The sequence below is a fragment of the Balaenoptera acutorostrata genome, chromosome 19, assembly GCF_949987535.1.
Source record: "Balaenoptera acutorostrata chromosome 19, mBalAcu1.1, whole genome shotgun sequence".
NCBI lineage: Eukaryota > Metazoa > Chordata > Mammalia > Artiodactyla > Balaenopteridae > Balaenoptera > Balaenoptera acutorostrata.
Window position 1 is genome coordinate 15,611,330 of NC_080082.1, and position 25,926 is coordinate 15,637,255.

Consider the following 25,926-nt stretch of genomic DNA (forward strand, 5'->3'; position numbering starts at 1 on the left):
GCCAATCTGCATAAAGGATATATGGGAGTATTTTATATTCCCAATGTTAGCAGTAGTTTTCAAGAGTCACTTAACTAATGGAAAACATAGAGGACACCAAGAAAAAGGCAGATTTTAAGAATTTACAAAGATTACAGATAATTTTGGGTCAGGCTAGTAGTGAATAGTATGACTGTATAGAAGTCCACAAATATATTTTGAAGCTTAGATTAAATATACCACAATAGAAATAGGTGAATATGCACATATTTAAATATGTCAGTACATATAACACGGAAAATATTTTTAATTGTTAGGTTTGTAAAAAGCTGTGTTTAACTTAGAAAGTAAGCCTCTCTCAGCTCACATCCCATCTTCCAATTTTGAAGGCTGCTTGTGCTTACATACTGGGGTGATTGTCTGAGTAGTCATTCCTTGTAGATTGAGTAGACCATGGTAAGAAAACATCCACCCTGAGGAAGGTTTAAATGAGTGAGAGAGAGAGAGAGAGAGAGAGAGAGAGAGAGAGAGAGAGGGAGGGAAGGAGAGAGAGGGAACAGAAAAATACTACAAAGTGGGAAAGAGAAGTACAATGAATTGAAGACAGTGTTAAGGAGAGTTTAGAAGGAAGAGGAGGGGTTAAGGGTTGCATGTGCTTCTTTGAATCCACAATAAATGAGGGTAGTTGTATTTTCCCTATTATACTTATAAATTTTCTCTCTGGCATTTTCTATAAACAGTCCCTATCTATAGTTAAAATCAGTAGTTTGTGGAAAAACAGAGACATTCCTCAAGAATAGAAGGCATAGAAATAGGAAGTCGTATCAAAATGAAATATCTCTAACTAAACAGATACATTTATTTTTAATAAAATATTAAGACAGTTTATTCACCACTTTGAATGGAGTAGATGCCTTGATTTGCTTATTACTCTGCTGCATTATGAGAGATTGTTCCATGACAAACTAAAGAAAGTTTTCCAACATCAGCAAGGATTTTTAAAAGAGCAAAAGTTCCCATCTTTAAAAGGCCTATGTGGAAATAATTTTTTCCAATCACGAAAATTTGAAAAACTCAATGTTCTCTCAAATGACTTCCTTGTCCAAATTCATTTTTTCCCCCACTCTGTTTTCATTTTTAAAGAAATTTATACAATTAGCCCTTCTTTCAGTTTCTCATCAGCACACGGCGGACAATAACAGTCATTTCAGTGAGTTGTTGCAGAAATAAAGATACTGTCTAGGCAAGCCCTGTACAATCTGCAATGTCATAAAATGTAAACTATCAAAGTTATTATTTCTCCACTCTCTCTCTCTCTTGCTTTCGCTTAAATGAAACAATGTGTCTTTAGGTTCTTAACAGCAGACTGGAGGTCTACTTTTGTAGATTTTTAGAGGTGAATTCATGGCATTATGGATTATGTGAGTCTTTGGAGGTTAAACAATTCCTTCCAGCACTCTCTGATGTGTCCATCACTAGTTCATTTCCTATAATTCTGGGCATTTCCCAAGGTTAAATTCTAAATTTTTCACTCCTTTGACACTCACCTTCTGAAGGTTCTAGATGAGTCTTATGGCTTCAGATATTACCAAGTTTGGGCTACCATACACCCATTTACAAATACACTTACCTTCTTTCTAGTTCTCTATACACCACTGTCCATCAAACATTTTAATTTAAATGCCACAACTCCTGAAACATATTGAAAAACAAGTCCATCTCCCTCCAAGAGCTGTCTTTACAAATTTTCCCATAATTATCAACAACCCCTTCAGTGTTTCAAGGCTTATAACCTTGGTATCATGACTTTTTTCTTTCTTCCTTTTTTTTTTTTAGTTCTATTTTGACCTACAGTTACAAATTCTGCTAATGCTTTCTTTGTAATAACTTTGAGATTCACTTTTCCATCAACATCATTGACCCACCACACCCCCACTCCCCAATTTTGCCACTTCCTAGCTCTTGGGCCTAAACTATCTCATGTGTAGATGACTACAATGGCCTGTTAGGAATTCTCCTCATCATTTAACTTTTCCCATACTAACCAAACTTTGAGAATATTTGTACAATATTTATGCTTCAGCCCAAGTATTCATAGTGGCTGCCTATTCCTTATTTTATAAAATCTTAATTAGTAAGTCCATCACTCAAGGTTCTTCATCCTTGGAACTACGATTTTGCTAACCACAATTTTACTTCCATAAAAATATTTCACTTCAACTGCTCTACTACACTTGCTATTCTCAAGTTTGACTTTTCTTGCCTTCCATGCTTTCGGGTCCGCCATAAGCATAACGTTGCCGAAAGGACACCTTAATTACCATAGTAAGAGTGGGATATCAAAAAGAAGGGAAAAACCGCAGAGGATCATTTGTTCTGTAATCAAAAAAGGAAATTCTCCTGGATTTTTTTTGGGAGGGTGCTTGGTAGCCTAGAATTTAACTTTATACCACTGCCCTCTTTTACTTTAAAGATTCATAAGCTTCATCCTCTTCAACATCTAGTTCAGAATGTAACTTCAGGAATATTTCCTATACTGACTGCCGACGGTTAAAATATGCCCTCTAATCCATATCTGTGCTCCTTATTTAGATTTTTTTTGTACACAATTGTTGATACTGTATTGTATCAAGTACTTTTCAGTACATATGTTTCAGTACATACATGTTTGTTATATGTGTCTATACACATTTCTTATCATCAGACTAGAATACAAAATAATGTCACATTCCTTTTAATTTTCAAATTAAATGCCTCTATCCCTTTCTTCTCTCCTCAGGATGCTCACTTTGTTAAAAACTCTAAGAACTCTAGGGGTGCTTATTCAGACTTACAGGTCAGTTCTGGTAACCATCCTCTGCTTCGTCAACCAAGGAGATGAATTCTTTTCAGCTGTTACTAATGTCACTGGCACAAGATACACCTGTTGAAACAAAGACAACTAGGCAGCCCCGGCACAGTCTTTGTTGTTAACTATTAAAATATTCTAGCGCCATACCCCTTGATCAGTACTGGATGAGGCACAATAAATTGGACATGACTCTGGTGAAAACCTGGCCACTCTGCCCAGTGCAAGCCTGCCTAACTTATGACCCTATGAGTACTCCCAGTGTGTGGAAAGAGCTCAAGCTGCACTTACCCACCTCGCTTCTGTGACTTTGGCTCACAGCCAGGTCTTCATGTATTAATAGACTAGGCTTCAGATCTTTGAGGTCAGTACTCAAATATAGACAGAAATATTTTCTTTAAGGCTGCCAGCAGTATCAGAGTAGATAAATTTGAAGAGATTTCCAGATTCAGCTACTACTGGACTAATATAAATTTATCTTCTGTTGGTTTTTGCATATCTGCTCCAAGAACAAAAGATATGTCCCCTCTTGGTTCCAAAGATCACTTCCATTTTCTATTCCAGGATAAATAACAATGCTTTCAAGGGAAAAATGTTGCCTTGTTACATATATACCCAGCTAGTGTTAGGGACCAGGCAATCAATTTCTTCTCTCTTTTTTGCAGTTTTTACCATGATAGGTACGCATAGAGACACTGTTGTTTGGTTGACCAAGTCTTTAATCTCAACATCGTTACCCAGCTCCACTAAAAGGGCTAGAAGAAACAAATACTGGCATTTCTAGCCTTTCATTAGTTCTGACTACTTACACCTATGTGGAAATATGCTAGAGAAAAGTATGTGGCAATTAAAAGAAGATGTGCATCAAATCTCAGACAAATAAAACTTCTTTTCTAGTTTAATAGTAGTCTCTAAAGCTATAATTTGAAAACAGTATTATTAACAAATCCATTCCTGTTCGGCTTGCCTTTAAAGATCATTAATTATTCAGCCCCATCACACTTTGCCTTATTTTACCAGATCCCCTATGTATAATAGAACTAGTTACTTGCTGTTCCTAGAACATAGCTTACACTTTCTGACTCTAAGCATTTTTTCAGTTCATGTCATTCTTTGCATCTGGAATTCTGCACCTCATTACAGATGACAAAGTATTTTTTTCCAGCTTTATTGAGGTATAATTGACAAATAAAACTATATATATTTAAGGTGTATAACATGATGGTTTGATATAAATATACATTGTGAAATAATTACCACAATCAAATTATTAACACATCTATCATCTCATATAGTTATCATTTTTTTGTTGCAGTGAGATTGCTTAACATCTATTCTCTAGCATATTTCAAATATAGAATACAGTATTATTAACTATAGTCACCATACTATACATTAGAACCCCAGAACCTATTTATCTTATAACTGAAAGTTTGTACCCCATGACCAATATCTCCCCATTTCTCCCACTCCCCAGTCCCTGGCAATCACCACAGTACTCTTTGTTTCTATGAGCTCAACTTTTTTGTTCTTGTATATTCCACATATGAGGGAGACAAAAGGTATTTTTCTTTCTCTGCCTGGTTTATTTCACTTAATATACTGTCCTTCGTGTTCACCCCTGTTGTTATAAATGGCAGCATTTCCTTCTTTTATATGGGTGAATAATATTCAATTTTGTGTGTTTTCTTGACACAAGTTATTTCCATATCTTGGCTATTGTGAATAATGCTGCAATGAAACAGGAGCATAGATATCTCTTAAAGATAATGATTTTGTTTCCTTTGGATTTATATATATGTAAGTGGGACTGCTGGATCATGTGAAAGTTCGACTTTTAATTTTTCGAGGAAACTCCATACTGTTTTCCATAATGGCTATATGAATTTACATTCCCACCAACAGTGTACAAGTGTTCCCTTTCCTCCACATCCTCATCAACACTTAACCCTAACCTTAACCCTTTTTGATAACTGTCATTCTAATAGGTTGTGAGGTGACATTTCATTGTGGTGTTGATTTGCATTTCTTTGGTGATTAGCAATGTTGAGCATCTTTTCCTGTACCCGTTGGCCATTTGTATGTCTTCTTTTCTTGTACCTGTTAGCCATTTTTATGTCTTCTTCGGAAATTAGACCTAATGTCTCATTAGGTCATTTACCTATTATTTAATTAGGTAATTTGTTTGCTATTGAGTTGTATGAGTTTGTTATAAATTTTAGATATTAACCCCTTATCAGATATACACAAATATTTTCTCCATTTTCACAGGTTGCCTTTTCCTTTTGTTAACTGTTTTCTTTGCTGTGAAGCTTTTTAGTTTGATGTAGTCCCATTTGCTTATTTTTGCTTCTGTTGCCTGTGCTTTTGGTATTATAGCCAAAAGAATCATTGTCAAAACCAATGTCAAGGAGCCTTTTCTCTATGTTTTATGCTTTCAGGTCTTAAGTTGAAGTCTTTAATCTATCTCCAGTTAATTTCTGTGTATGGTGTAAGTAAGGGTTAAATTTCCTTCTTTTGCATGGGGATATCTAGTTTTCCCAACACCATTTATTGAAGAGACTATGCTTTCCCCTGTGTGTTCTTTGCATTCTAGTCAGAGATTAGTTGACCATATATGTGTGGGTTTATTTTTGGGTTCTCTATTCTGTTCCATTGATTCATGTGTCTGTTTTTAAGCCAGTGCCATACTTTTAATATTACTATAGTTTTGTAACATATTTTGAAATCAGGAAGTGTGATGCCTCCAGCTTTATTCTTTCTCAAGATTTCTTTGGCTATTTGGGATCCTCTGTGGTTCCACACAAACTTTAGGATTGTTTTTTATACTTCTGTGAAAAATGTCATTGGAATTTTGATAGGGATTGCACTGAATCTGCAGATCACTTTGGGTAGTGTGGGCATCCTAACAAAATTAATTCTTCCAATCCATGAACATGGGTTATCTTTCCATTTATTTGCATCTTCTTCAATTTCTTTTATCAATGTCTTATAGTTTTCACTGTATAGGTCTTTCTCCTCCTTGGTTAAATTAATCCCTAAGTGTTTTATTCTTTTTGATGCTATTTTAAGCAACTTCTTTTTTTTTTTTTTTTTAAGATTTCTTTATTGATTGATTGATTGCTATGTTGGGTCTTCGTTTTTGTGCTATGGCTTTCTCCAGTTGTGGCAAGTGGGGGCCACTCTTCATCGCGGTGCGCGGGCCTCTCACTATTGTGGCCTCTCTTGTTGCGGAGCACAGGCTCCAGACGCGCAGGCTCAGTAGTTGTAGCTCACGGGCCTAGTTGCTCCGCGGCATGTGGGATCTTCCCAGACCAGGGCTCGAACCCGTGTTTCCTGCATTAGCAGGCAGATTCTCAACCACTGCGCCACCAGGGAAGCCCTGATGCTATTTTAAATGGGACTGTTTTCTTATTTTTTTTTCAGTTTTCTTTCACACTTGCTAGTGTAGAGAAACACAGCTGATTTTTTATGCTGATTTTGCATCCTGCAACGTTACTGAATTTGTTTATTAGTTTTAACAGTTTTTGTTGTTGTTGTTATCTTTAGGGTTTTCTATTTCTAAGATCATTTAAGATGCAAACAGAGACAATTTTACTTCCTCCTTTCCAATTTGGAAGACTTTTATTTCTTCTTCTTACCTAATTGCTCTGGCTAGGACTTCCACTGCTGTGCTGGATAGAAGAAGTAAGAGTGGGTATCCTTGTCTTGTTCCTAATCATACAGGAAAACTCTCAGCTTTTCACTTTTAAGTATAATGTTAGCTGTGGGCTTGTCATATATGGCCTTTATTATGTTGAGGTACATTCCTTATATAATTTGTTGAGTTTTTATCATGAAAGGATGTTGAATTTTTTAAAATGCTTTTTCTGCATCTATTGAGATGATCATATGACTTTTATAGTTCATTCTGTTAAGTGCTGTATCATATTTACTGATTTGTGTATGCAGAAGCATCCTTATATCCCAGAGATAAATCCCACTTGAACATGGTATATGATTATTTTAATGTGCTCTTGAATTGAGTTTGCTAGTATTTTGCTGAGGATGTTTACATCTATGTTCATCAGGGATATTGGTCTGTAATTTTCTTTTCTTGTAGTGTCCTTGTCTAGCTTTAGTATTAGAGTAATGCTGGCCTCATAAAATGAGTTTGGAAGTATTCCCTCCTCTTCACTTTTTCTAAAGAGTTTGAGAAGGATTGCCATAAATTCTTCTTTAAAATGTATGGTAGAATTCTCCAGTGAAGCCATCTGGTCCTAGGCTTTTCTTTTTGGGGGAGGTTTTTGATTACTAATTCAATTGCCTAAACCAGTCCGTTTAGATTTCCTACTGCTTCATGTTTCAGTCTTGGACAGTTGTAGGTTTCTAGGAATTTATCCACTTCTTCTAGGTTATTCAGTTTGTTGACATATCGTTCTTAGCAGTTTCTTATGATACTTTTTATTTATGTGGCATCAGTTTAATGTCTCCTCTTTCATTTTGTTTCATTTCATGTCATTTATGACTTCATTTATTTGAGCCTTCTCTCTTTTCTCGTGGTTTAGCTAAAGGTTTTTCAATTTTGTTTATCTTTTCAAAAAGCCAGCTCTTAGTTTTATTGATCTTTTCTATTGTTTTCCTCTTCTCTATTTCATTTATTTATGCTCTGAGCTTTATTTCCTTCCTTCTGCTAACTTTGGGCTAGGTTTTGTTTTCTTTCTCTAGTTCCTTGAGGTGTAAAGGGGTTTTTTTTTTTTTTTTGAGATATTTCTTTTTTCTTAATGTAGGCATTTATTGCTATAAACCTGCCTTGTAGAACTGGTTTGCTGTATCCCCTTGGTTTGTGTATGTTGTTTTTCTATTTTCATTGTTTTAAGATATTTTAACTTCCCTTTTATTTTCTCACTTAACTCATTGATTGTTTAGAAGAGTGTTGTTTATTTCCACATATTTATGAATTTTCCAGCTTTCCTCCTGTTATTCACTTCTAGTTTCATACTATTGTAGGCAGAAAAGATACTTGGTATGATTTCAATCTTCCTAAATTTATTAAGACTTGTTTTGTAACCTAATAATCTCCCTAAATTTCTTAAGATTTGTTTTGTGGAAGAAACTGTTGGCTAAGGGGGTGTCTCTTGGCACTGAGCTGTGTTGCCTTGGGGGGTCAGGTGTCACATAAAGGGAAACTATTCTTACCCTCTTCAATGCATCTATCCTCTGACTTTTTTGCTTCAACGGTGGGCTGAAACTTCCCCACTGGACTCCTGGACTCCCACAAAGGTACTCTCATTTGTGGATTACTGTCAAAATTGATGACCTGTCGGGGGATGACAGTATAAAACACTTATTCTCCAATGCTGCTGACTAATGACAAAGAATTTATAGTTACAGACCACAAAAACTACAGTAAGCCAAGGAGAACTATTTATACCTAATAAGGGCAGTGCCCTTTCCAAAATGAATTAAGATTTTTTAAGTCTGGGTCTTTGCCCACTAGAAATTTAAAATAAAACTAGAAGAAGTTGGGGGAAGGTAAATATCAAAATGAATTGGAGGAAGGAGAATAATGACAAGTAGATTAGATAGTTATCATAATAGTCCCAAGCAACAGATGAAGACCAACTTACAGTTAAAAATAGTGGCTTGAACGTAAAAACTTACACCTTTCCCTTTGAAAACTGCACAAAAATGACAGTAGAATGATCAAAAAGGAATAGACCCACAGGCCAAAGATAACAGAAAAGGAGAAAAAAATATTAAAATTTTAGAAGCCAGAAAGCAGATGGATTAAGTCAAAACTGATTCAACAAATGTCTGAAAACAGAAAGATAAGCCAGGAAGGGGAGACAGCTCAGAAGCAAGTCAATTCACACTCCAGAATCTCATAAAGACACATAAATTGTAGGTCCTAGATACTTCTGAATGTGGGGTTATAGCTAAGGTAGGAAGCAATGAGGACTGGGTAAAAGTCTGTATTAGAAAGACTTAAACCTACATATAGCCTTTGCCAATCATGTAGCTGAGCAAACTGTCTTTCATTTGTCCATGGAGAAGACTAGAGATTTACTCTTTGAAGAAGCACAACCAGTGAGACTGTGAAGTGGAACACCAGATTGGGCTGAAGACTGTATCTTCATCTTGAAAACAGGTGAATTATTTGAAACTCTGTGCATTAAATGCTGACAATACTAGTTTCTTTCCCAAACTTGGTCCCAACAATGCTGGAAGCCAAGCTCATACTCACAAAAGAGGAGCTTAGAAAAACCTTCTCTGAAAAATCCATCATAAGATAAAATATTTAGAAATACTAACATTTGGAGGTTCGTAATAAAATGACCAGTTATTTTGCCTAACCTGACACCAACAGATAACAATCCACATTCATGCAGAGAGAGTTTTCAAAGATCTTTTTAGTACCTCACACTCAAATACAAATTGAAAGTCAAGGAATAGATACTTGAGTAAAGGTCTTCTCTTGATACATCGAAAAGCCAATTAAGAAAAAAAAGGAGCTTTGAGGAAATAAAAGAACAAGAAGGAGAAAATAACCTCATAAGACCTATAATGAATATTCTCAGAGAATTAAGAAAACATCTTGATTGCATTTATGAGATAAGAACAAGAGACTATAAAAAAAGGAATGTTCTCTAGGTAGTTATTCTTCCAGTTAAAAAATATAATACATAAGTTATATTTTTGGTGTTGGGGGAGTGGCTTTTATTAGGTTAACCATCATAAAGGTAACAATAAACCTTATAGATAACAATAAACCTTGGGGAAAAATATACAAACAATTGTTTGAAGGTACTTGAGAGAAACTTAAAGTGGCTGTTGGGAGTTGACACTTGAAAGAAGGAAACTGCACTAATTCTGCATTAACGTGGCTTTTCACCTAAAGGCACCTCCCAGTCTGCACTGCATGAAGTAGCTGGAACTCAAGCAGAAAAATGCAGTTTTGACTGATTTGAAGGTTCAGAGGGAAGAGTTCTGGACTGCTGGAATGGCTAGAAAATAAAGGAAAATCTCAGAAAGGAGGAAGCTAAGGAACTGGGGGGAGCAAAATCTACATATATACTCCTTCAAATTCTTGGCTGACCTTGATTAATGTATGTGCCGAGGACCTGGAAGAAAGCAACAACTGGAAGGCTGAAAAAAATAAGTGACAATTTTAGCTCAGGGGAGAGTTTGGAGTTTGAGCTCAGCTACTTGAATTGCTTGGTAGAACAAAATAAATCGTACACAGATGAAGCTATCTATAGTCTCTACAAGGGTACAACTAAAAATTACTAAATATGTGAAGAAACAGAAAAATGTGACCCATATTCAAGAGAAAAAACACTCAACAGAAACCAATCCTAAAATTAGCCAGATGTTAGAATTTGAAGATAAAAATTTTTAAACAGCTTACACAAATATGTTCAAGGAATTAAAAATGTGGTCAAAATTCACAAACAGTTGGCAAATTTCAGAAGGAAAATACATACTATCAAAAAGAAGAACCAAATAAAAATTTTAGAAATGAAATATACAACTTCTGAAATGAAAAATTTACTGGATGGGAACAACAGTAGGTTAGAGATAGCCAAATAAAGGAAACAGTGAACCTGAGGCAGATTAATAGAAAATTTTAAATCTGAAGACAAGAAAGAAAAAATTCTGAAAAAAATAGAACAAAGACTCAGTCACGTGTGGGACCATATTTAAATGATCTAAGTTATATTTAACTGTATTCTCAGAGAGGAGACAGAAAATTGGGCAGAAAAAATATTTGTGGAAATAATGGCCAAATTTTTCTGAAGCTGATGAAAAAACAAACTTACAGATCCAAGAAGATCAATGAATCCCAATTTACATAAATATAAAGAAAACCACACTTAGGCAAATTCTCATTAATTGGCTGAAAACATAGATAAAGAGAAAAGCAGCCAGTGGGAAAAAGCCCCATTACAAATGGGAAAAATGATACAAATGACAACTGATTTCTCATTAGAAACTATGGAGGGCAGGAGAGAATAGGACAACATCTTTAAAATACTGGGGGAGTGGGAAATGTTAAATTAAAATTCTATATCCAGCTACAGAACAACTACTGAACGCTGGCAGAAAACCTCAGACTTCCCAAAAGACAAGAAACTCCCCACATACCTGGGTAGGGCAAAAGAAAAAAGAAAAAACAGAGACAAAAGAATAGGGACGGGACCTGCACCACTGGGACGGAGCTGTGGAGGAGGAAAAGTTTCCACACACTAAGAAGCCCCTTCACTGGCAGAGACGGGGGGTGGCAGGGAGGGGAAGCTTTGGAGCCATGGAGGAGAGCGCAGCAACAGAGGTGCAGAGGGCAAAGCGGAGAGATTCCGCACAGAGCATCGGTGCCTACCAGCACTCACGAGCCCGAGAAGCTTGTCTGCTCAGCCGCCAGGGCGGGTGGGGGCTGGGAACTGAGGCTCAGGCTTCGGAGGTCAGATCCCAGGGAGAAGACTGGGGTTGGCTGCGTGAACAAAGGCTGAAGGGGACTAGTGCGCCACAGCTAGTTGGGAGGGAGTCCAGGAAAAAGCCTGGAACTGTCTAAGAGGCAAGAGACCATTGTTTCAGGGTGCGCGAGGAGAGGGGATTCAGAGCACTGCCTAAATGAGCTCCAGAGACGGGTGCGAGCCACGGCTATCAGCACGGACACCAGAGACAGGCATGAGACGCTAAGGCTGCTGCTGCAGTCACCAAGAAGCCTGTGTGCAAGCACAGGTCACTACCCATACGCTGCCTCCCGGGAGCCTGTGCAGCCCGCCACTGCCAGGGTCCTGTGATCCAGGGACAACTTCCCCAGGAGAATACACGGTGTGCCTCAGGCAGTTGCAATGTCACATTGGCCTCCGCCGCCGTAGGCTCGCCCCGCATTCTGTACTCCTCCCTCCCCCCGGCCTGAGTGAGCCAGAGCCCCCGAATCAGCTGCTACTTTAACCCCATCCTGTCTGGGTGGGAACAGACGCCCTCAGGCGACCTACACACTGAGGCAGGGCCAAATCCAAAGCGGAATCCCAGGAGCTGTGGGAACAAAGAAGAGAAAGGGAAATCTCTCCCAGCAGCCTCAGGAGCAGTGGATTAAATCTCCACAATCAACTTGATGTACCCTGCATCTGTGGAATACCTGAATAGACAACAAATCATCCCAAAATTCAGGTGGTGGACTTTGGGAGCAATGATATCTATATATATTTTTCCTTTTTCTTTTTGTGAGTGTGTATGTGTATGCTTCTTTGTGTGATTTTTGTCTGTATAGCTTTGCTTTATCATTTGTCCTAGGGTTCTGTCTGTCCTTTTTTTTTTTTTTTAATATAGTTTTTAGCGCTTGTTATTGTTGGTGGATTTGCTTTTTTGGTTTGGTTGCTTCCTTCTTTCTTTTTTTTAAATTACTTTTTAATTTTTATTTATTTTTAATAACTTTATTTTTTATTTTATATATTCATTCATCTTTCTTTCTTCCTTCCTTTCTTCCTTTCTACCTATCTTTCTCCCTTTTCTTCAGAGCTGTGTGGCTGACAGGGTCTTGGTGCTCTGGCCACGTATCAGGCCTGTGCCTCTGAGGTGGAGGAGCCGAGTTCAGGACATTGGTCCACCAGAGACCTCTCAGCTCCACATAATATCAAACGGCAAAAGCTCTCCCAGAGATCTCCATCTCAATGCTAAGACCTAGATCCACTCAATGACCAGCAAGCTACAGTGCTGGACACCCTATGCCAAACAACTAGCAAGACAGGAATGCAACCCCACCCATCAGCAGAGAGGCTGCCTAAAATCATAATAAGGTCACAGACACCCCAAAACACACCACTGGATGCGGACATTCCCACCAGAAAGACAAGATCCAGCCTCATCCACCAGAACATAGGCACTAGTCCCCTCTACCAGTAAGCCTACACAACCCACTGAACCAACCTTAGCCACTGGGGGCAGACACCAAAAACAACGGGAACTATGAACATGCAGCCTGTGAAAAGGAGATCGCAAACACAGTAAGTTAAGCAAAATGAGAAGACAGAGAAACACGCAGCAGTTGAAGGAGCAAGGTCAAAACCCACCAGACCAAACAAATGAAGAGGAAATAGGCAGTCTACCTGAAAAAGAATTCAGAGTAATGATAGTAAACATGGTCCAAAATCTTGGAAATAGAATGGAGACAAGAAACATTTAACAAGGACCTATAAGAACTAAAAAGCAAAGAAACAACGATGAACAACACAATAAATGAAATTAGAAATTCTCTAGAAGGAATCAATAGCAGAATAACTGAGGCAGAAGAAAGGATAAGTGACCTGGAAGATAAAAGGGTGGAAATAACTACTGCAGAGCAGACTAAAGAAAAAAGAATGAAAATAATTGAGGAAAGTCTCAGAGACCTCTGGGACAACATTAAATGCACCAACATTCGAATTATAGGGGTCCCAGAAAAAGAAGAGATAAAACAAGGGACTGAGAAAATATTTGAAGAGATTATAGTTGAAAACTTCCTTAATATGGGAAAGGAAATAGTTAATCAAGTCCAGGAAGTGCAGAGAGTCCCATACAGGATAAATCCAAGAAGAAACATGCCAAGACATATATTAATCACACTATCAAAAATTAAATACAAAGAAAAAATATTAAAAGCACGAAGGGAAAAACAACAAACAACATAGAAGGGAATCCCCATAAGGTTAACAGCTGATCTTTCAGCAGAAACTCTGCAAGCCAGAAGGGAGTGGCAGGACATATTTAAAGTGATGAAACGGAAAAAGCTACAATCAAGATTACTCTACCCAGCAAGGATCTCATTCAGATTTGACAGAGAAATTAAAACCTTTACAGACAAGCAAAAGCTAAGAAAGTTCAGCACCACCAAACCAGCTTTACAACAAATACTAAAGGAACTTCTCTAGGCAGGAAACACAAGAGAAGGAAAAGACCTACAATAACAAACCAAAAACAATTAAGAAAATGGTAATAGGAACATACATATTGATAATTACCTTAAACATAAATGGATTAAGTGCTCCCACCAAAAGACATAGATTGGCTGAATGGATACCAAAACAAGACCTGTATATATGTTGTCTACAAAAGACCCACTTCAGACCTAGGGACACATAGAGACTGAAAGTGAGGGGATGGAAAACGATATTCCATGCAAATGGAAATCAAAAGAAAGCTGGAGTAGCAATTCTCATATCAGACAAAATAGACTTTAAAATAAAGACTATTACAAGAGACAAAGAAGGACAACACATAATGATCAAGGGATCAATCCAAGAAGAAGATATAACAATTGTAAATACTTATGCACCCAACATAGGAGCACCTCGATAAGGCAAATGCTAACAGCCATGACAGGGTAAATAGACAGTAACACAATCATAGTAGGGGACTTTAACAGCCCACTTTCACCAATGAACAGATCATCCAAATGAAAATAAATGAGGAAACACAAGCTTTAAATGATACATTAAACAAGATGGACTTAATTGATATTTATAGGACATTCCATCCAAAAAACACACAATACACTTTCTTCTCAAGTACTCATGGAACATTCTCCAGGATAGATCATATCTTGGGTCACAAATCAAGCCTTGGTAAATTTAGGAAAACTGAAATTGTATCAAGTATCTTTTCCGACCACAATGCTATAAGACTAGATATCAATTACAGGAAAAAAACTGTAAAAAATACAAACACATGGAGGCTAAACAATACACTACTTAATAACCAAGAGATCACTGAAGAAATCAAAGAGGAAATCAAAAAGTACCTAGAAACAAATGACAACAAAAAAGGACGACCTTAAACCTATGGGATGAAGCAAAAGCAGTCCTAAGAGGGAAGTTTATAGCAATACAATCCCACCTCAAGAAACAAGAAACATCTCAAATAAACAACCTAACCTTACACTTAAAGCAATTAGAGAAAGAAGAACAAAAAAACCCCCACAATTAGCAGAAGGAAAGAAATCATAAAGATCAGATCAGAAATAAATGAAAAAGAAATGAAGGACACAATAGCAAAGATCAATAAAACTAAAAGCTGGTTCTTTGAGAAGATAAACAAAATTGATAAACCATTAGCCAGACTCATCAAGAAAAAAAGGGAGAAGACTCAAATCAACAGAATTAGAAATGAAAAAGGAGAAGTAACAACTGACACTGCAGAAATACAAAGGATCATAAGAGATTACTACAAGCAACTATATACCAATAAATGGACAACCTGGAAGAAATGGACTAATTCTTAGAAAAGCACAACCTTCCGAGACTGAGCCAGGAAGAAATAGAAAATATAAGCAGACGAATCACAAGCAATGAAATTGAAACTGTGATTAAAAATCTTCCAACAAACAAAAGCCCAGGACCAGATGGCTTCACAGGCGAATTCAATCAAACATTTAGAGAAGAGATAACACCTATCCTTCTCAAACTCTTCCAAAATATTGCAGAGGGAGGAACACTCCCAAACTCATTCTACGAGACCACCATCATCTTGATACCAAAACCAAAGATGTCACAAAGAAAGAAAACTACAGGCCAATATCTCTGATGAACATAGATGCAAAAATCCTCAACAAAATAGTAGCAAACAGAATCCAACAGCACATTAAAAATATCATACACCATGATCAAGTGGGTTTTACTCCAGGAATACAAGAATTCTTCAGTATACGCAAATAAATCAATATAATAAACCATATTAACAAATTGAAGGATAAAAACCATATGATCATCTCAATAGATGCAGAAAAAGCTTTCAACAAAATTCAACACCCATTTATGATAAAAACTCTCTAGAAAGTAGCTGTAGAGGGAACTTACCTCAACATAATGAAGGTCATATATGACAAACCCACAACCAACATCGTTCTCAATGGTGAAAAACTGAAACCATTTCCACTAAGATCAGGAAGAAGACAAGGTTGCCCACTCTCACCACTATTATTCAGCATAGTTTTGGAAGTTTTAGCCACAGCAATCAGAGAAGAAAAAGAAATAAAAGGAATCCAAATTGGAAAAGAAGTAAAACTGTCACTGTTTGCAGGTGACATGATACTATACATAGAGAATCCTAAAGATGCTACCAGAGAACTACTAGAGCTAATCAATGAATTTGGTAAAGTAGCAGGATACAAAATTAATGCAAGAAATCTCTTGCATTCCTATACACTAATGATGAAAAATCTGAAAGAGAAATTAAGGAAACACTCCCATTTACCATTGCAACAGAAAGAATAAAATACCTAGGAATGAACCTACCTAACGAGACAAAAGGCCTGTATGCAGAAAACTAAGACACTGATGAAAGAAATTAAAGATGATACAAACAAATGGAGAGATATACCATGTTCTTGGATTGGAAGAATCAACATTGTGAAAATGACTATATTACCCAAAGCAATCTACAGATTCAATGCAATCGCTATCAAACTACCAGTGGCATTTTTCACAGAACTAGAACAAAAAACTTCACAATTAGTATGGAGACACAAAATACCCCGAATAGCCAAAGCAATCTTGAGGGGGGAGGGTAAGCTGGGACGAAGTGAGAGAGTGGCATGGACTTATATATACTACCAGATGTAAAATAGATAGCTAGTGGGAAGCAGCCGCACAGCATAGGGAGATCAGCTCTGTGCTTTGTTACCACCTAGAGGGATGGGATAGGGAGGGTGGGAGGGAGACGCAAGAGGGAGGAGATATGCGGATATATGTATATGTATAGCTGATTCACTTTGTTATAAAGCAGAAGCTAACACACCAGTGTAAAGGAATTATACTCCAGTAAAGACGTTAAAAAAATAAAAAATAAAAAATAAAAAAAATTCTATAACCAAAAAAATTAGCTTAAAAAATGAAAGTAAAATAAATACATTTTAAGAAAAACTGAAATTGAGAGAACGTATTATCAGCAGAGCTGTATTACAAGTAACTGTAAAGGAAATTCTACAGGCTGAGGAAATTTAGATGGAAACCTAGATATATAGCAAGAAATGATGAGAAAAAGAAATAGAAAATATTTGGGTAAACTTAAAGGAGTATATTTTTACATCAATATGACTACCTGATGGAAATATAACATTGAACTATGAATTAATGTATACAGATGTACTATATATGAAATTGGTATCACAAAGGAAAAGATGGTAAATGAAAATCAACTGTTGCATGGCTCTACTTTTAAACAACAGCTTCACTGAGATATAATTCAGATTATATTCACCCATTTCACCCATTTAAAGCATACAATTCCATGGCTTTAATTATATTCACAGTAGGTGGCAAAGACATTTTAAACAACATGCTGTTGTTTTCATTGCCATGATGTAAACAGATGCTCCACTTTACCTCTCCAAATCTTCCCCCAAACTGGCTTGGGAAACATGGATTATTTATTGGATATAATTTATGTTTAAAAATTTAATTCTACTTCAATCCAGTCTCTTAAACCTAAATTCAAAAATTTAGAAATTTAGAATTGTAAAAATGTTAACATGAAAACACAGTAAAGGATAGAATGAATAAAGTTTCTATAATAAGGACCTATACAGGAAGAATTAATATGTGTAAGAAATTCCCAACTAAATGGAATTTTTGAAATGATAATAGTTTGAATCTCATCACCAACCTGAATGACTACTACTTGCTGAGAGCATTACAAATGGGAACTAGATAGATATAGATCCTAGTTTCTATAGAAGACAATATTCTACTAGATGGTAACTTGGCAATCAAAGAAGAGATATGGGTGGTGCATTAAAGGTGCTCAAATATAATTATTGTTTATCAAATAAAATTTTATTTAGAAGGAGACAGCAATGCATAGTGCAGTGTTTCTGAAATGTCAGAAATATACGGACTTTTAGCAATGAAATCTCACAGAATCTCAATGCTCTATTAAGTATGTACAAACATAAAATCATAAATTAGGTATAATGCATTTTCTTAAGCTCCTATAACAATAAAACTAAAGCAAATTTACAAATTAAAACAATGAAAAACCAGTAAGGTATAAATAAAAGTAATTGAATGGTAAGTTATTTTGTTTTACTAAAACTAAATTGCTATCATTGGATTTAATATAAGGTGATTTTTCTTCGGTCTGGTTCTACATTTAATGTGTTTCTGTAGTTTAAAATTTTAATGTTACTAATGTGGACCCTGTCTCTTTACAGAAGTAAAAATTTATGCTGTATAAAACAGCCTTAATGCTTGCTGAGTTGCATACTAAAGTGTTCTGTACTTTAATATACGTAAGTTAAACCTTAATATTTTTTCACAATTTAAAGGCTTTGTTTGACAGTATACTATGATCAGATTTATATTTAACCAACACCTGGCCATAAACAATCTCTGAGTGCCTATTTTAACAAGGTATCATTGTTAACATTGTAGAGCTATCTTTTACTTGAAGATATGTTTAAATATTCTTGTGATTTAAGTGTGCACTAAGCAATCTGATTAATGGGATTTAGAACAGGGTTTTAAACACTGTAGAATTATTTAAAGGAGCTACATACAAAGATATGGTCTGTGCGATACAATGGCGATTTCAAATTCAGTATAAAACCAACTTCTGCAATGTATGTTCTTTAGGGTTCATGGCATCTTTACATTCATGCTGTTATGAATCAATCCTCTTTGAACCAGTATGACTCCTTCATTTTTAGATTGTACCATAACATTTTTTGTTTTGCATTCACTAGCCATTATGTGAGAGAAAACACAAATATAAATAATTGCTCTGAAATCACAAGTCAGTACTTTGTTATAGGAGGTCATTAAGATTATTTACAATATCATTATATTAAATATTTATAATCAAGACAATGAAAGCACAATACAAAACTGTCAGAGAATATTCTTTTCTGTAGCACTTGCCACCTTCTAACATATTATATACATTATGTCTTTGTTTATTGTCTATATCCCCCATTCTCACAAGAATGTAAACTCTTAGAGGAGCAACATTTTGTTTTCTTTCCTCCATAATGTACATCAAGTGCCTAGAATAACATCCAACACATAATTAGCACTCAGTAAATACTTGGAAGAATAAAAAACTTGTCAAAAGATGACATCTGGGACACCCCAACCTTTTAGGATTCCCAGACTGAGAAATATTGGCATGGAGGAAAAAGCATTGGCTTAGGAGCCAGACAGATCTGAGTTTGAATCTATTTCTTAGCTATTAACTCTCATTCTGCTACTTACTAGCTGCATAACTTTGGGTAAGTTACTTAAATTCAGGGGATCTGTGTTTTCTTCCCCGTGGTAAAATGTAAAGTCTATTAAGATATTAATAAATGGCTAATACATAAAGTAAATAAAATATCAGCATATATGGAGATCATCATTATTACTATTAGAGATGTCATAGAAAAAAGATTTAATCAAATAAAACTAAACTTTTCCATATTATCATGATTTTCCCTTCCTTAGTTCATCTTATTTATAAAAAGGTAAAATACGAAACTGGCTTGGAATAAATGAAAAGGTAAAAAGGAACAAGATGCAAAACTTCCACTAAAACAACTGCATGAAAATACAAGATGTTTTCATAGCAATCATTTGTCAGATGTTGAAAGAGCTTGGCTATAATAGGGCTGTAAAATAAGCCAAAAACAACAAATCAACATGAAAACAGATAGATAAAACACAAAAAATAGAATAAAGATCATGTTGTGACTTCAGCTGCACATGAGTAGTTTTTGTCCCCCAGCATTCATATACAATTAATCCACCCACCTTCTTCCTACATGCAAGATCTACTTGGCTCATCAGGAACTTTAACCCTCAGGGCAACCCTGAAGGAAGAATTAACCTACTGATTGAACCCTTAGGCAGTGTGCATGGCCAGAAAGCCATGGGTATTTTGAGGAACACACTGAGGTGATCTCAGCATTTTACTGCAGTATCCCACAACCACTGAAGGAAGAGGTTAAAAGTGATGTATTATATTAAGAAAAAGCAGTGTAAATTTATTTCTTGGTTTAAGTTTTGCTGCCAAACGGAATTCTCAAAATACTTTGGACGTGCAAATGGATTTAAGATCTGTTTCAGGAAAAAATTATTTATGTATAAAGGGAGGATACATATCACTTAGTTTTAGGCAAGGGACATATCATTAGTATTCATAGTTCAGCACACAAAAAAGCAATTTTGAATGCTAATTTCAGTCTTAACCCAAACCATGTTACAACAATGCAAAGAGAAACTGGTAGGTTAAAATGGGTTTGCACTCCAACATCCTTAATAACACTAAAAAATAGCTGAATGTGAAATACACCCCTGAGAATAACTTGGGTGTTAACAGCCAGGGTGTAGTTGAACAGGTCACTGTTGGCCCTTCCTCAAGCAGCACCTCAGAAACAGCCTTGATCTCTGATGGCAGCTGTTCCACCACAGCTCAACAACACCCCCATACACGCCAAGAAGCCATGTGGGTCCCACCTGGGCTGTAGAGAGATTCCACCACAGGGCAGGGATGGCAGAGGCTGGGGGCAGAGTGATCTGCTGTGAAGGATAAAGTGGACTTGCACCTGAGGCTGTGTCTGAGTGGAGCTATGGGTAACTGCACAGGCAACACATCAGATTTCTATCTGTGGCCAACACAAGGTGAGAGCCCACATTGGACCTCCTTGTTTCAGCACTACCCTCCTCTGGCGCAAGGGTCTTGGTGCAGGGAGAGGGAAAAACACACACTTAAAGGGAAGAGAGCCAGCTTGGCCCAACCCGTAGGGATTCTGCTTCAGCAATTTGGGATTAGACCTCACCCTTGATGGGGCGGTGATGGCCACTGAGCAGAGAGGAAGTCCTGTCTTACACCTGGCTTCAGCTCTAGCCCTTCCATCTCTAGCTCCACCCCCGACCAAGGTGAGAGCTGTCAGCACACCCTGAGGAAAGATGTGACTTGCATCCACGTCAGATCCAGCTTTCCCACCATAGGCATTAGGCACACACAGTCTGTATAGGGATACTCTCACACAAGATCACCCCTTCAAGACCACAATAGATAGCTGTTTCGCCTAAATTCACAGAAGCAGAGAAAGTTAGGCAAAATAAAAGGGCAGAGGAACTACTTTCAATTGAAAAAGCAAGAGAAAATACCTGAATAAATAATGAAACAGAATAAACAATTTACCAGTTAAAGAATTCAAAGCATTGGTAATAAAAATGTTAACTGAATAGGGAAAAAAATTGATGTACATGGTAAACACTTAACAAGGAACAGAAAATATTAAAAAGATCTAATCAGAAATGAAGAATTCAATAGCTGAAATAAACAACACGCTAGAAGGAATGAATAGCAGACTAAGTGATAGAGAAGAATGTGTAAGTGATCTGGAAGATAGAATAATGGAAACCACCCAATCAGAACAGCAAAAAGAAACACAAACTTAAAAAAATGAAAACAATTTCAGAGATCTCTGGGATAATATTAAGCATACCAACATTTGCATTATAGGGGCCTCAGAAAGAGAAGAGAGAGAGAAGTGGAACAAAAAACGTATTTGAGAAAATTATGGCTGAAACGTTCTCAAAACTGCAGAAAGAAACAGATATCCAGATATGGAAGCACAGAAGGTCCAAAAAAAGATAAACCCAAACAGATCCATACCAAGGCATATCATAATTAAAATGGCAAAGTTAAAGATAAAGAGAGAATTCCAAAGGCAGCAAGAGAAAAAGAGTCATGAACAAAGGAATCCACATAAGTCTATCAGCTGATTTCTCTGCAGAAACTTTGCAGGACAGAAAGGAGTGGCAAGATATATTCAAAGTGCTGAAAGGGAAAAACCTGCAGCCTAGGATTCTCTACCCAGCAAGATTATCATTTAGAAAAGAAGAAAAGATAAACAACTTCCCTGAGAAGCAAAAACTAAGAGTTCATCAATGCTAAACCTACACTAAAAGGAATGTTAAAGGGTCTTCTCTACGTGGAAAAGAAGTAAGAATCCATAAGGGATATTCCCACTAGGAAAGGCAAATATATAGTAAGCACTGAGATACAACCACTTAAATAACCCAGTATGAAGATTAAAAGACAAAAAATAGTAAAAGCAAGTATAACTATGATAAATAGTTAAGGGATAGCATGAAGATGTAATATATGACACAGAAAACACAAAATGGGGGGGTAGTAAAAAATATAGATCTTTTAGGGCTTCCCTGGTGGCGCAGTGGTTGAGAGTCTGCCTGCTAATGCAGGGGACACGGGTTCGAGCCCTGGCCTGGGAAGATCCCACATGCCGCAGAGCGGCTGGGCCCGTGAGCCACAACTGCTGAGCCTGCGCGTCTGGAGCCTGTGCTCCGCAACAAGAGAGGCCCGCGCATCGCGATGAAGAGTGGCCCCCGCTTGCCACAACTGGAGAAAGCCCTCGCACAGAAACGAAGACCCAACACAGCCAAAATCAATCAATCAATCAATCAATCAAAAACATACGCATCTGATTCAAGATCCTCATTAAAAAAAAAAAAATATATAGATCTTTTAGAATGTGTTTGAACTACCAGTTTAAGACAACTAGATATAGGTCAACATATATGAACCCCATGGTAACCACAAATCAAAAACCTACAACAAATACACAAAAACTAAAAAGAAAGGAACACAAACATACTACTAAAGAAAATCATCAAACCACAAGGGAATAAACAAAAAGAAGAAGAAATAAACAGAGAACTACAAAAACAACTGGAAAACAAGTAATATAATGGCAAAGTATACACCTATCAATAATGACTTTATATTTTTTCCTCAACTTTGTTTTTTTTTTTTTAACATCTTTATTGGAGTATAATTGCTTTACAATGTTGTGTTAGTTTCTGCTTTATAACAAAGTGAATCAGCTGTATGTATACATATATCCCCATAACCCCTCCCTCTTGTGTCTCCCTCCCACCCTCCCTATCCCACCCCTCTAGGCGGTCACAAAGCACAGAGCTGATCTCCCTGTGCTATGTGGTTGCTTCCCACTAGCTATCTATTTTATATTTGGTAGTGTGTATATGTCCATGCCACTCTCTCACTTTGTCCCAGCTTACCCTTCCCCCTCCCTGTGTCCTCAAGCCCATTCTCTACATCTGCATCTTTTTTACTGTCCTGCACCTAGGTTCTTCAGAACCATTTTTTTTTTTTAGATTCCATATATATGTGTTAGCATATGGTATTTGTTTTTCTCTTTCTGACTTACTTCACTCTGTATGGAAGACTCTAGGTCCATCATCCACCTCACTACAAAAAACTCAATTTAATTTCTTTTTATGGTTGAGTAATATTACATTGTATATATGTGCCACATCTTCTTTATCCATTCATCTGTCGATGGACACTTAGGTGGCTTCCACGTCCTGGCTATTGTAAATAGAGCTGCAATGAACATTGTGGTACATGACTTTTTTGAATTATGGTTTTCTCAGGGTATATGCCCAATAGTGGAACTGCTTGGTCATATGGTAGTTCTATTTGTAGTTTTCTAAGGAACCTCCATACTGTTCTCCATAGTGACTGTATCAATCTACATTCCCACCAACAGTGCAGGAGGGTTCCCTTTTCTCCACACCCTCTCCAGCATCTGCTGTTTGTAGATTTTCTGATGATGTGCATCCTAACTGGTGTGAGGTGATACCTCATTGTAGTTTTGATTTGCATTTCTCTAATAATTAGTGATATTGAGCATTCTTTCATGTGTTTGTTGGCAATCTGTATATCTTCTTTGGAGAAATGTCTATTTAGGTCTTCTGCCCATGTTTGGATTGGGTTGTTTGTTTTTTTGATATTGAGCTGCAAGAGCTGCTTGTATAATTTTGGACATTAATCCTTTGTCAGTTGCTTCATTGGCAAATATTTTCTCCCATTCTGAGGGTTGTCTTTTCATCTTGTTTATTTTTGTTTTTATTTCCATTTCTCTAGGAGGTGGGTCAAAAAGGATCTTGCTGTCATTTATGTCACAGAGTGTTCTGCCTATGTTTTCCTCGAAGAGTTTTATAGTGTCTGGCCTTACATTTAGGTCTTAAATCCATTTTGAGTTTATTTTTGTGTATGGTGTTAGGGAGTGTTCTAATTGCATTCTTTTACATGTAGCTGTGCAGTTTTCCCAGCACCACTTATTGAAGAGGCTGTCTTTTCTCCATTGCATATTCTTGCCTCCTTTATCAAAAATAAGGTGACCATATGTGCGTGGGTTTACCTCTGGGCTTTCTATCCTGTTCCATTGATCTATATTTCTGTTTTTGTGCCAGTACCATACTGTCATGATTACTGTAGCTTTGTAGTATACTCTGAAGTCAGGGAGTCTGATTCCTCCAGTTCCATTTTTCTTACTCAAGATTGCTTTGGCTATTCGGGGTCTTTTGTGTTTCCATACTAATTGTGAAGTTTTTTGTTCTAGTTCTCTGAAATATGCCATTGGTAGTTTGACAGGGATTGCATTGAATCTGTGGATTGCTTTGGGTAATATAGTCATTTTCACAATGTTGATCCTCCCAATCCAAGAACATGGTATATCTCTCCATCTGTTTGTATCATCTTTAATTTCTTTCATCAGTGTCTTATAGTTTTCTGCATACAGGCCTTTTGTCTCATTAGGTAGGTTTATTCCTAGGTATTTTATTCTTTTGTTGCAGTGGTAAATGGGAGTGTTTCCTTAATTTCTCTTTCAGATTTTTCATCATTAGTGTATAGGAATGCAAGAGATTTCTTGCATTAATTTTGTATCCTGCTACTTTACCAAATTCATTGGTTAGCTCTAGTATTTTTCTGGTAGCATCTTTAGGATTCTCTATGTATAGTATCATGTCATCTGCAAACAGTGACAGTTTTACTTCTCCTTTTCCGATTTGGATTTCTTTTATTTCTTTTTGTTCTCTGATTGCTGTGGGCAAAACTCCCAAAACTATGTTGAATAATAGTGGTGAGAGTGGGCAACCTTGTCTTGTTCCTGATCTTAGTGGAAATGGTTTCAGTTTTTCACCATTGAGAACGATGTTTCCTGTGGGTTTGTCATGTATGGCCTTTATTATGTGGAGGTGAGTTCCCTCTATGCCTTTTCTGGAGGGTTTTTATCATAAGTGGGTGTTGAATTTTGTCGAAAGCTTTTTCTGCATCTATTGAGATGATCATATGGTTTTTCTCCTTCAATTTGTTAATATGGTGTATCACATTGATTGATTTGCATATACTGAAGAATCCTTGCATTCGTGGGAGAAACCCCACTTGATCAAGGTGTATGATATTTTTAATGTGTTGTTGGATTCTGTTTGCTAGTATTTTGTTGAGGATTTTTGCATCTATGTTCATCAGAGATATTGGCCTGTAGTTTTCTTTTTTTTGTGACATCTTTGTCTGGTTTTGGTATCAGGGTGATGGTGGCCTCGTAGAATGAGTTTGGGAGTGTTCCTCTCTCTGTTATATTTTGAAGAGTTTGAGAAGGACAGGTGTTAGCTCTTCTCTAAATGTTTGATAGAATTCACCTGTGAAGCCATCTGGTCCTGGGCTTTTGTTTGCTGGAAGATTTTTAATCACAGTTTCATTTTCAGTGCTTGTGATTGGTCTGTTCATATTTTCTATTTCTTCCTAGTTCAGTCTTGGAAGGTTGTGCTTTTCTAAGAATTTGTCCATTTTCTTCCAGGTTTTCCATTTTATTGGCATATAGTTGCTTGTAGTAATCTCTCATGATCCTTTGTATTTCTGCAGTGTCATTTGTTACTTCTCCTTATTCATTTCTAATCCTGTTGATTTGAGTCTTTTCTTTTTCTTCATGAGTCTGGCTAATGGTTTATCAATTTTGTTTATCTTCTCAAAGAACCAGCTTTTAGTTTTATTGATCTTTGCTATTGTGTCCTTCATTTCTTTTTCAAGTATTTCTGATCTCATTTTTATGAGCAATCAGACAAGAAAAAGAAATGAAAGACATCTAAATTGAGGGGAAAAAGTAAAACTCTCACTATTTGCAGATAACATGATACTTTATATAGAAAACCCTAAATTCTCTACCCCAAAACTATTAGAACTAATAAATGAATTCAGCAAAGTTGCAGGATATAAGATTAATATACAAAAATCTGTTGCTTTTCTATATACGAATAATGAACTATCAGAAA

General features: G+C 36.6%; 1 long non-coding RNA gene across 1 annotated transcript in view; it reads right to left on the reverse strand.

The window, feature by feature from the left end:
* LOC103007562 (uncharacterized) overlaps window positions 1–25,926 on the reverse strand; it is a 50,772-nt gene that overhangs the window by 16,955 nt on the left and 7,891 nt on the right. Inside the window, exon 3 of the long non-coding RNA XR_452551.2 lies at window positions 2,814–2,902. This is a non-coding gene — a long non-coding RNA (uncharacterized LOC103007562). The remainder of the gene's footprint in view (window positions 1–2,813; window positions 2,903–25,926) is intronic.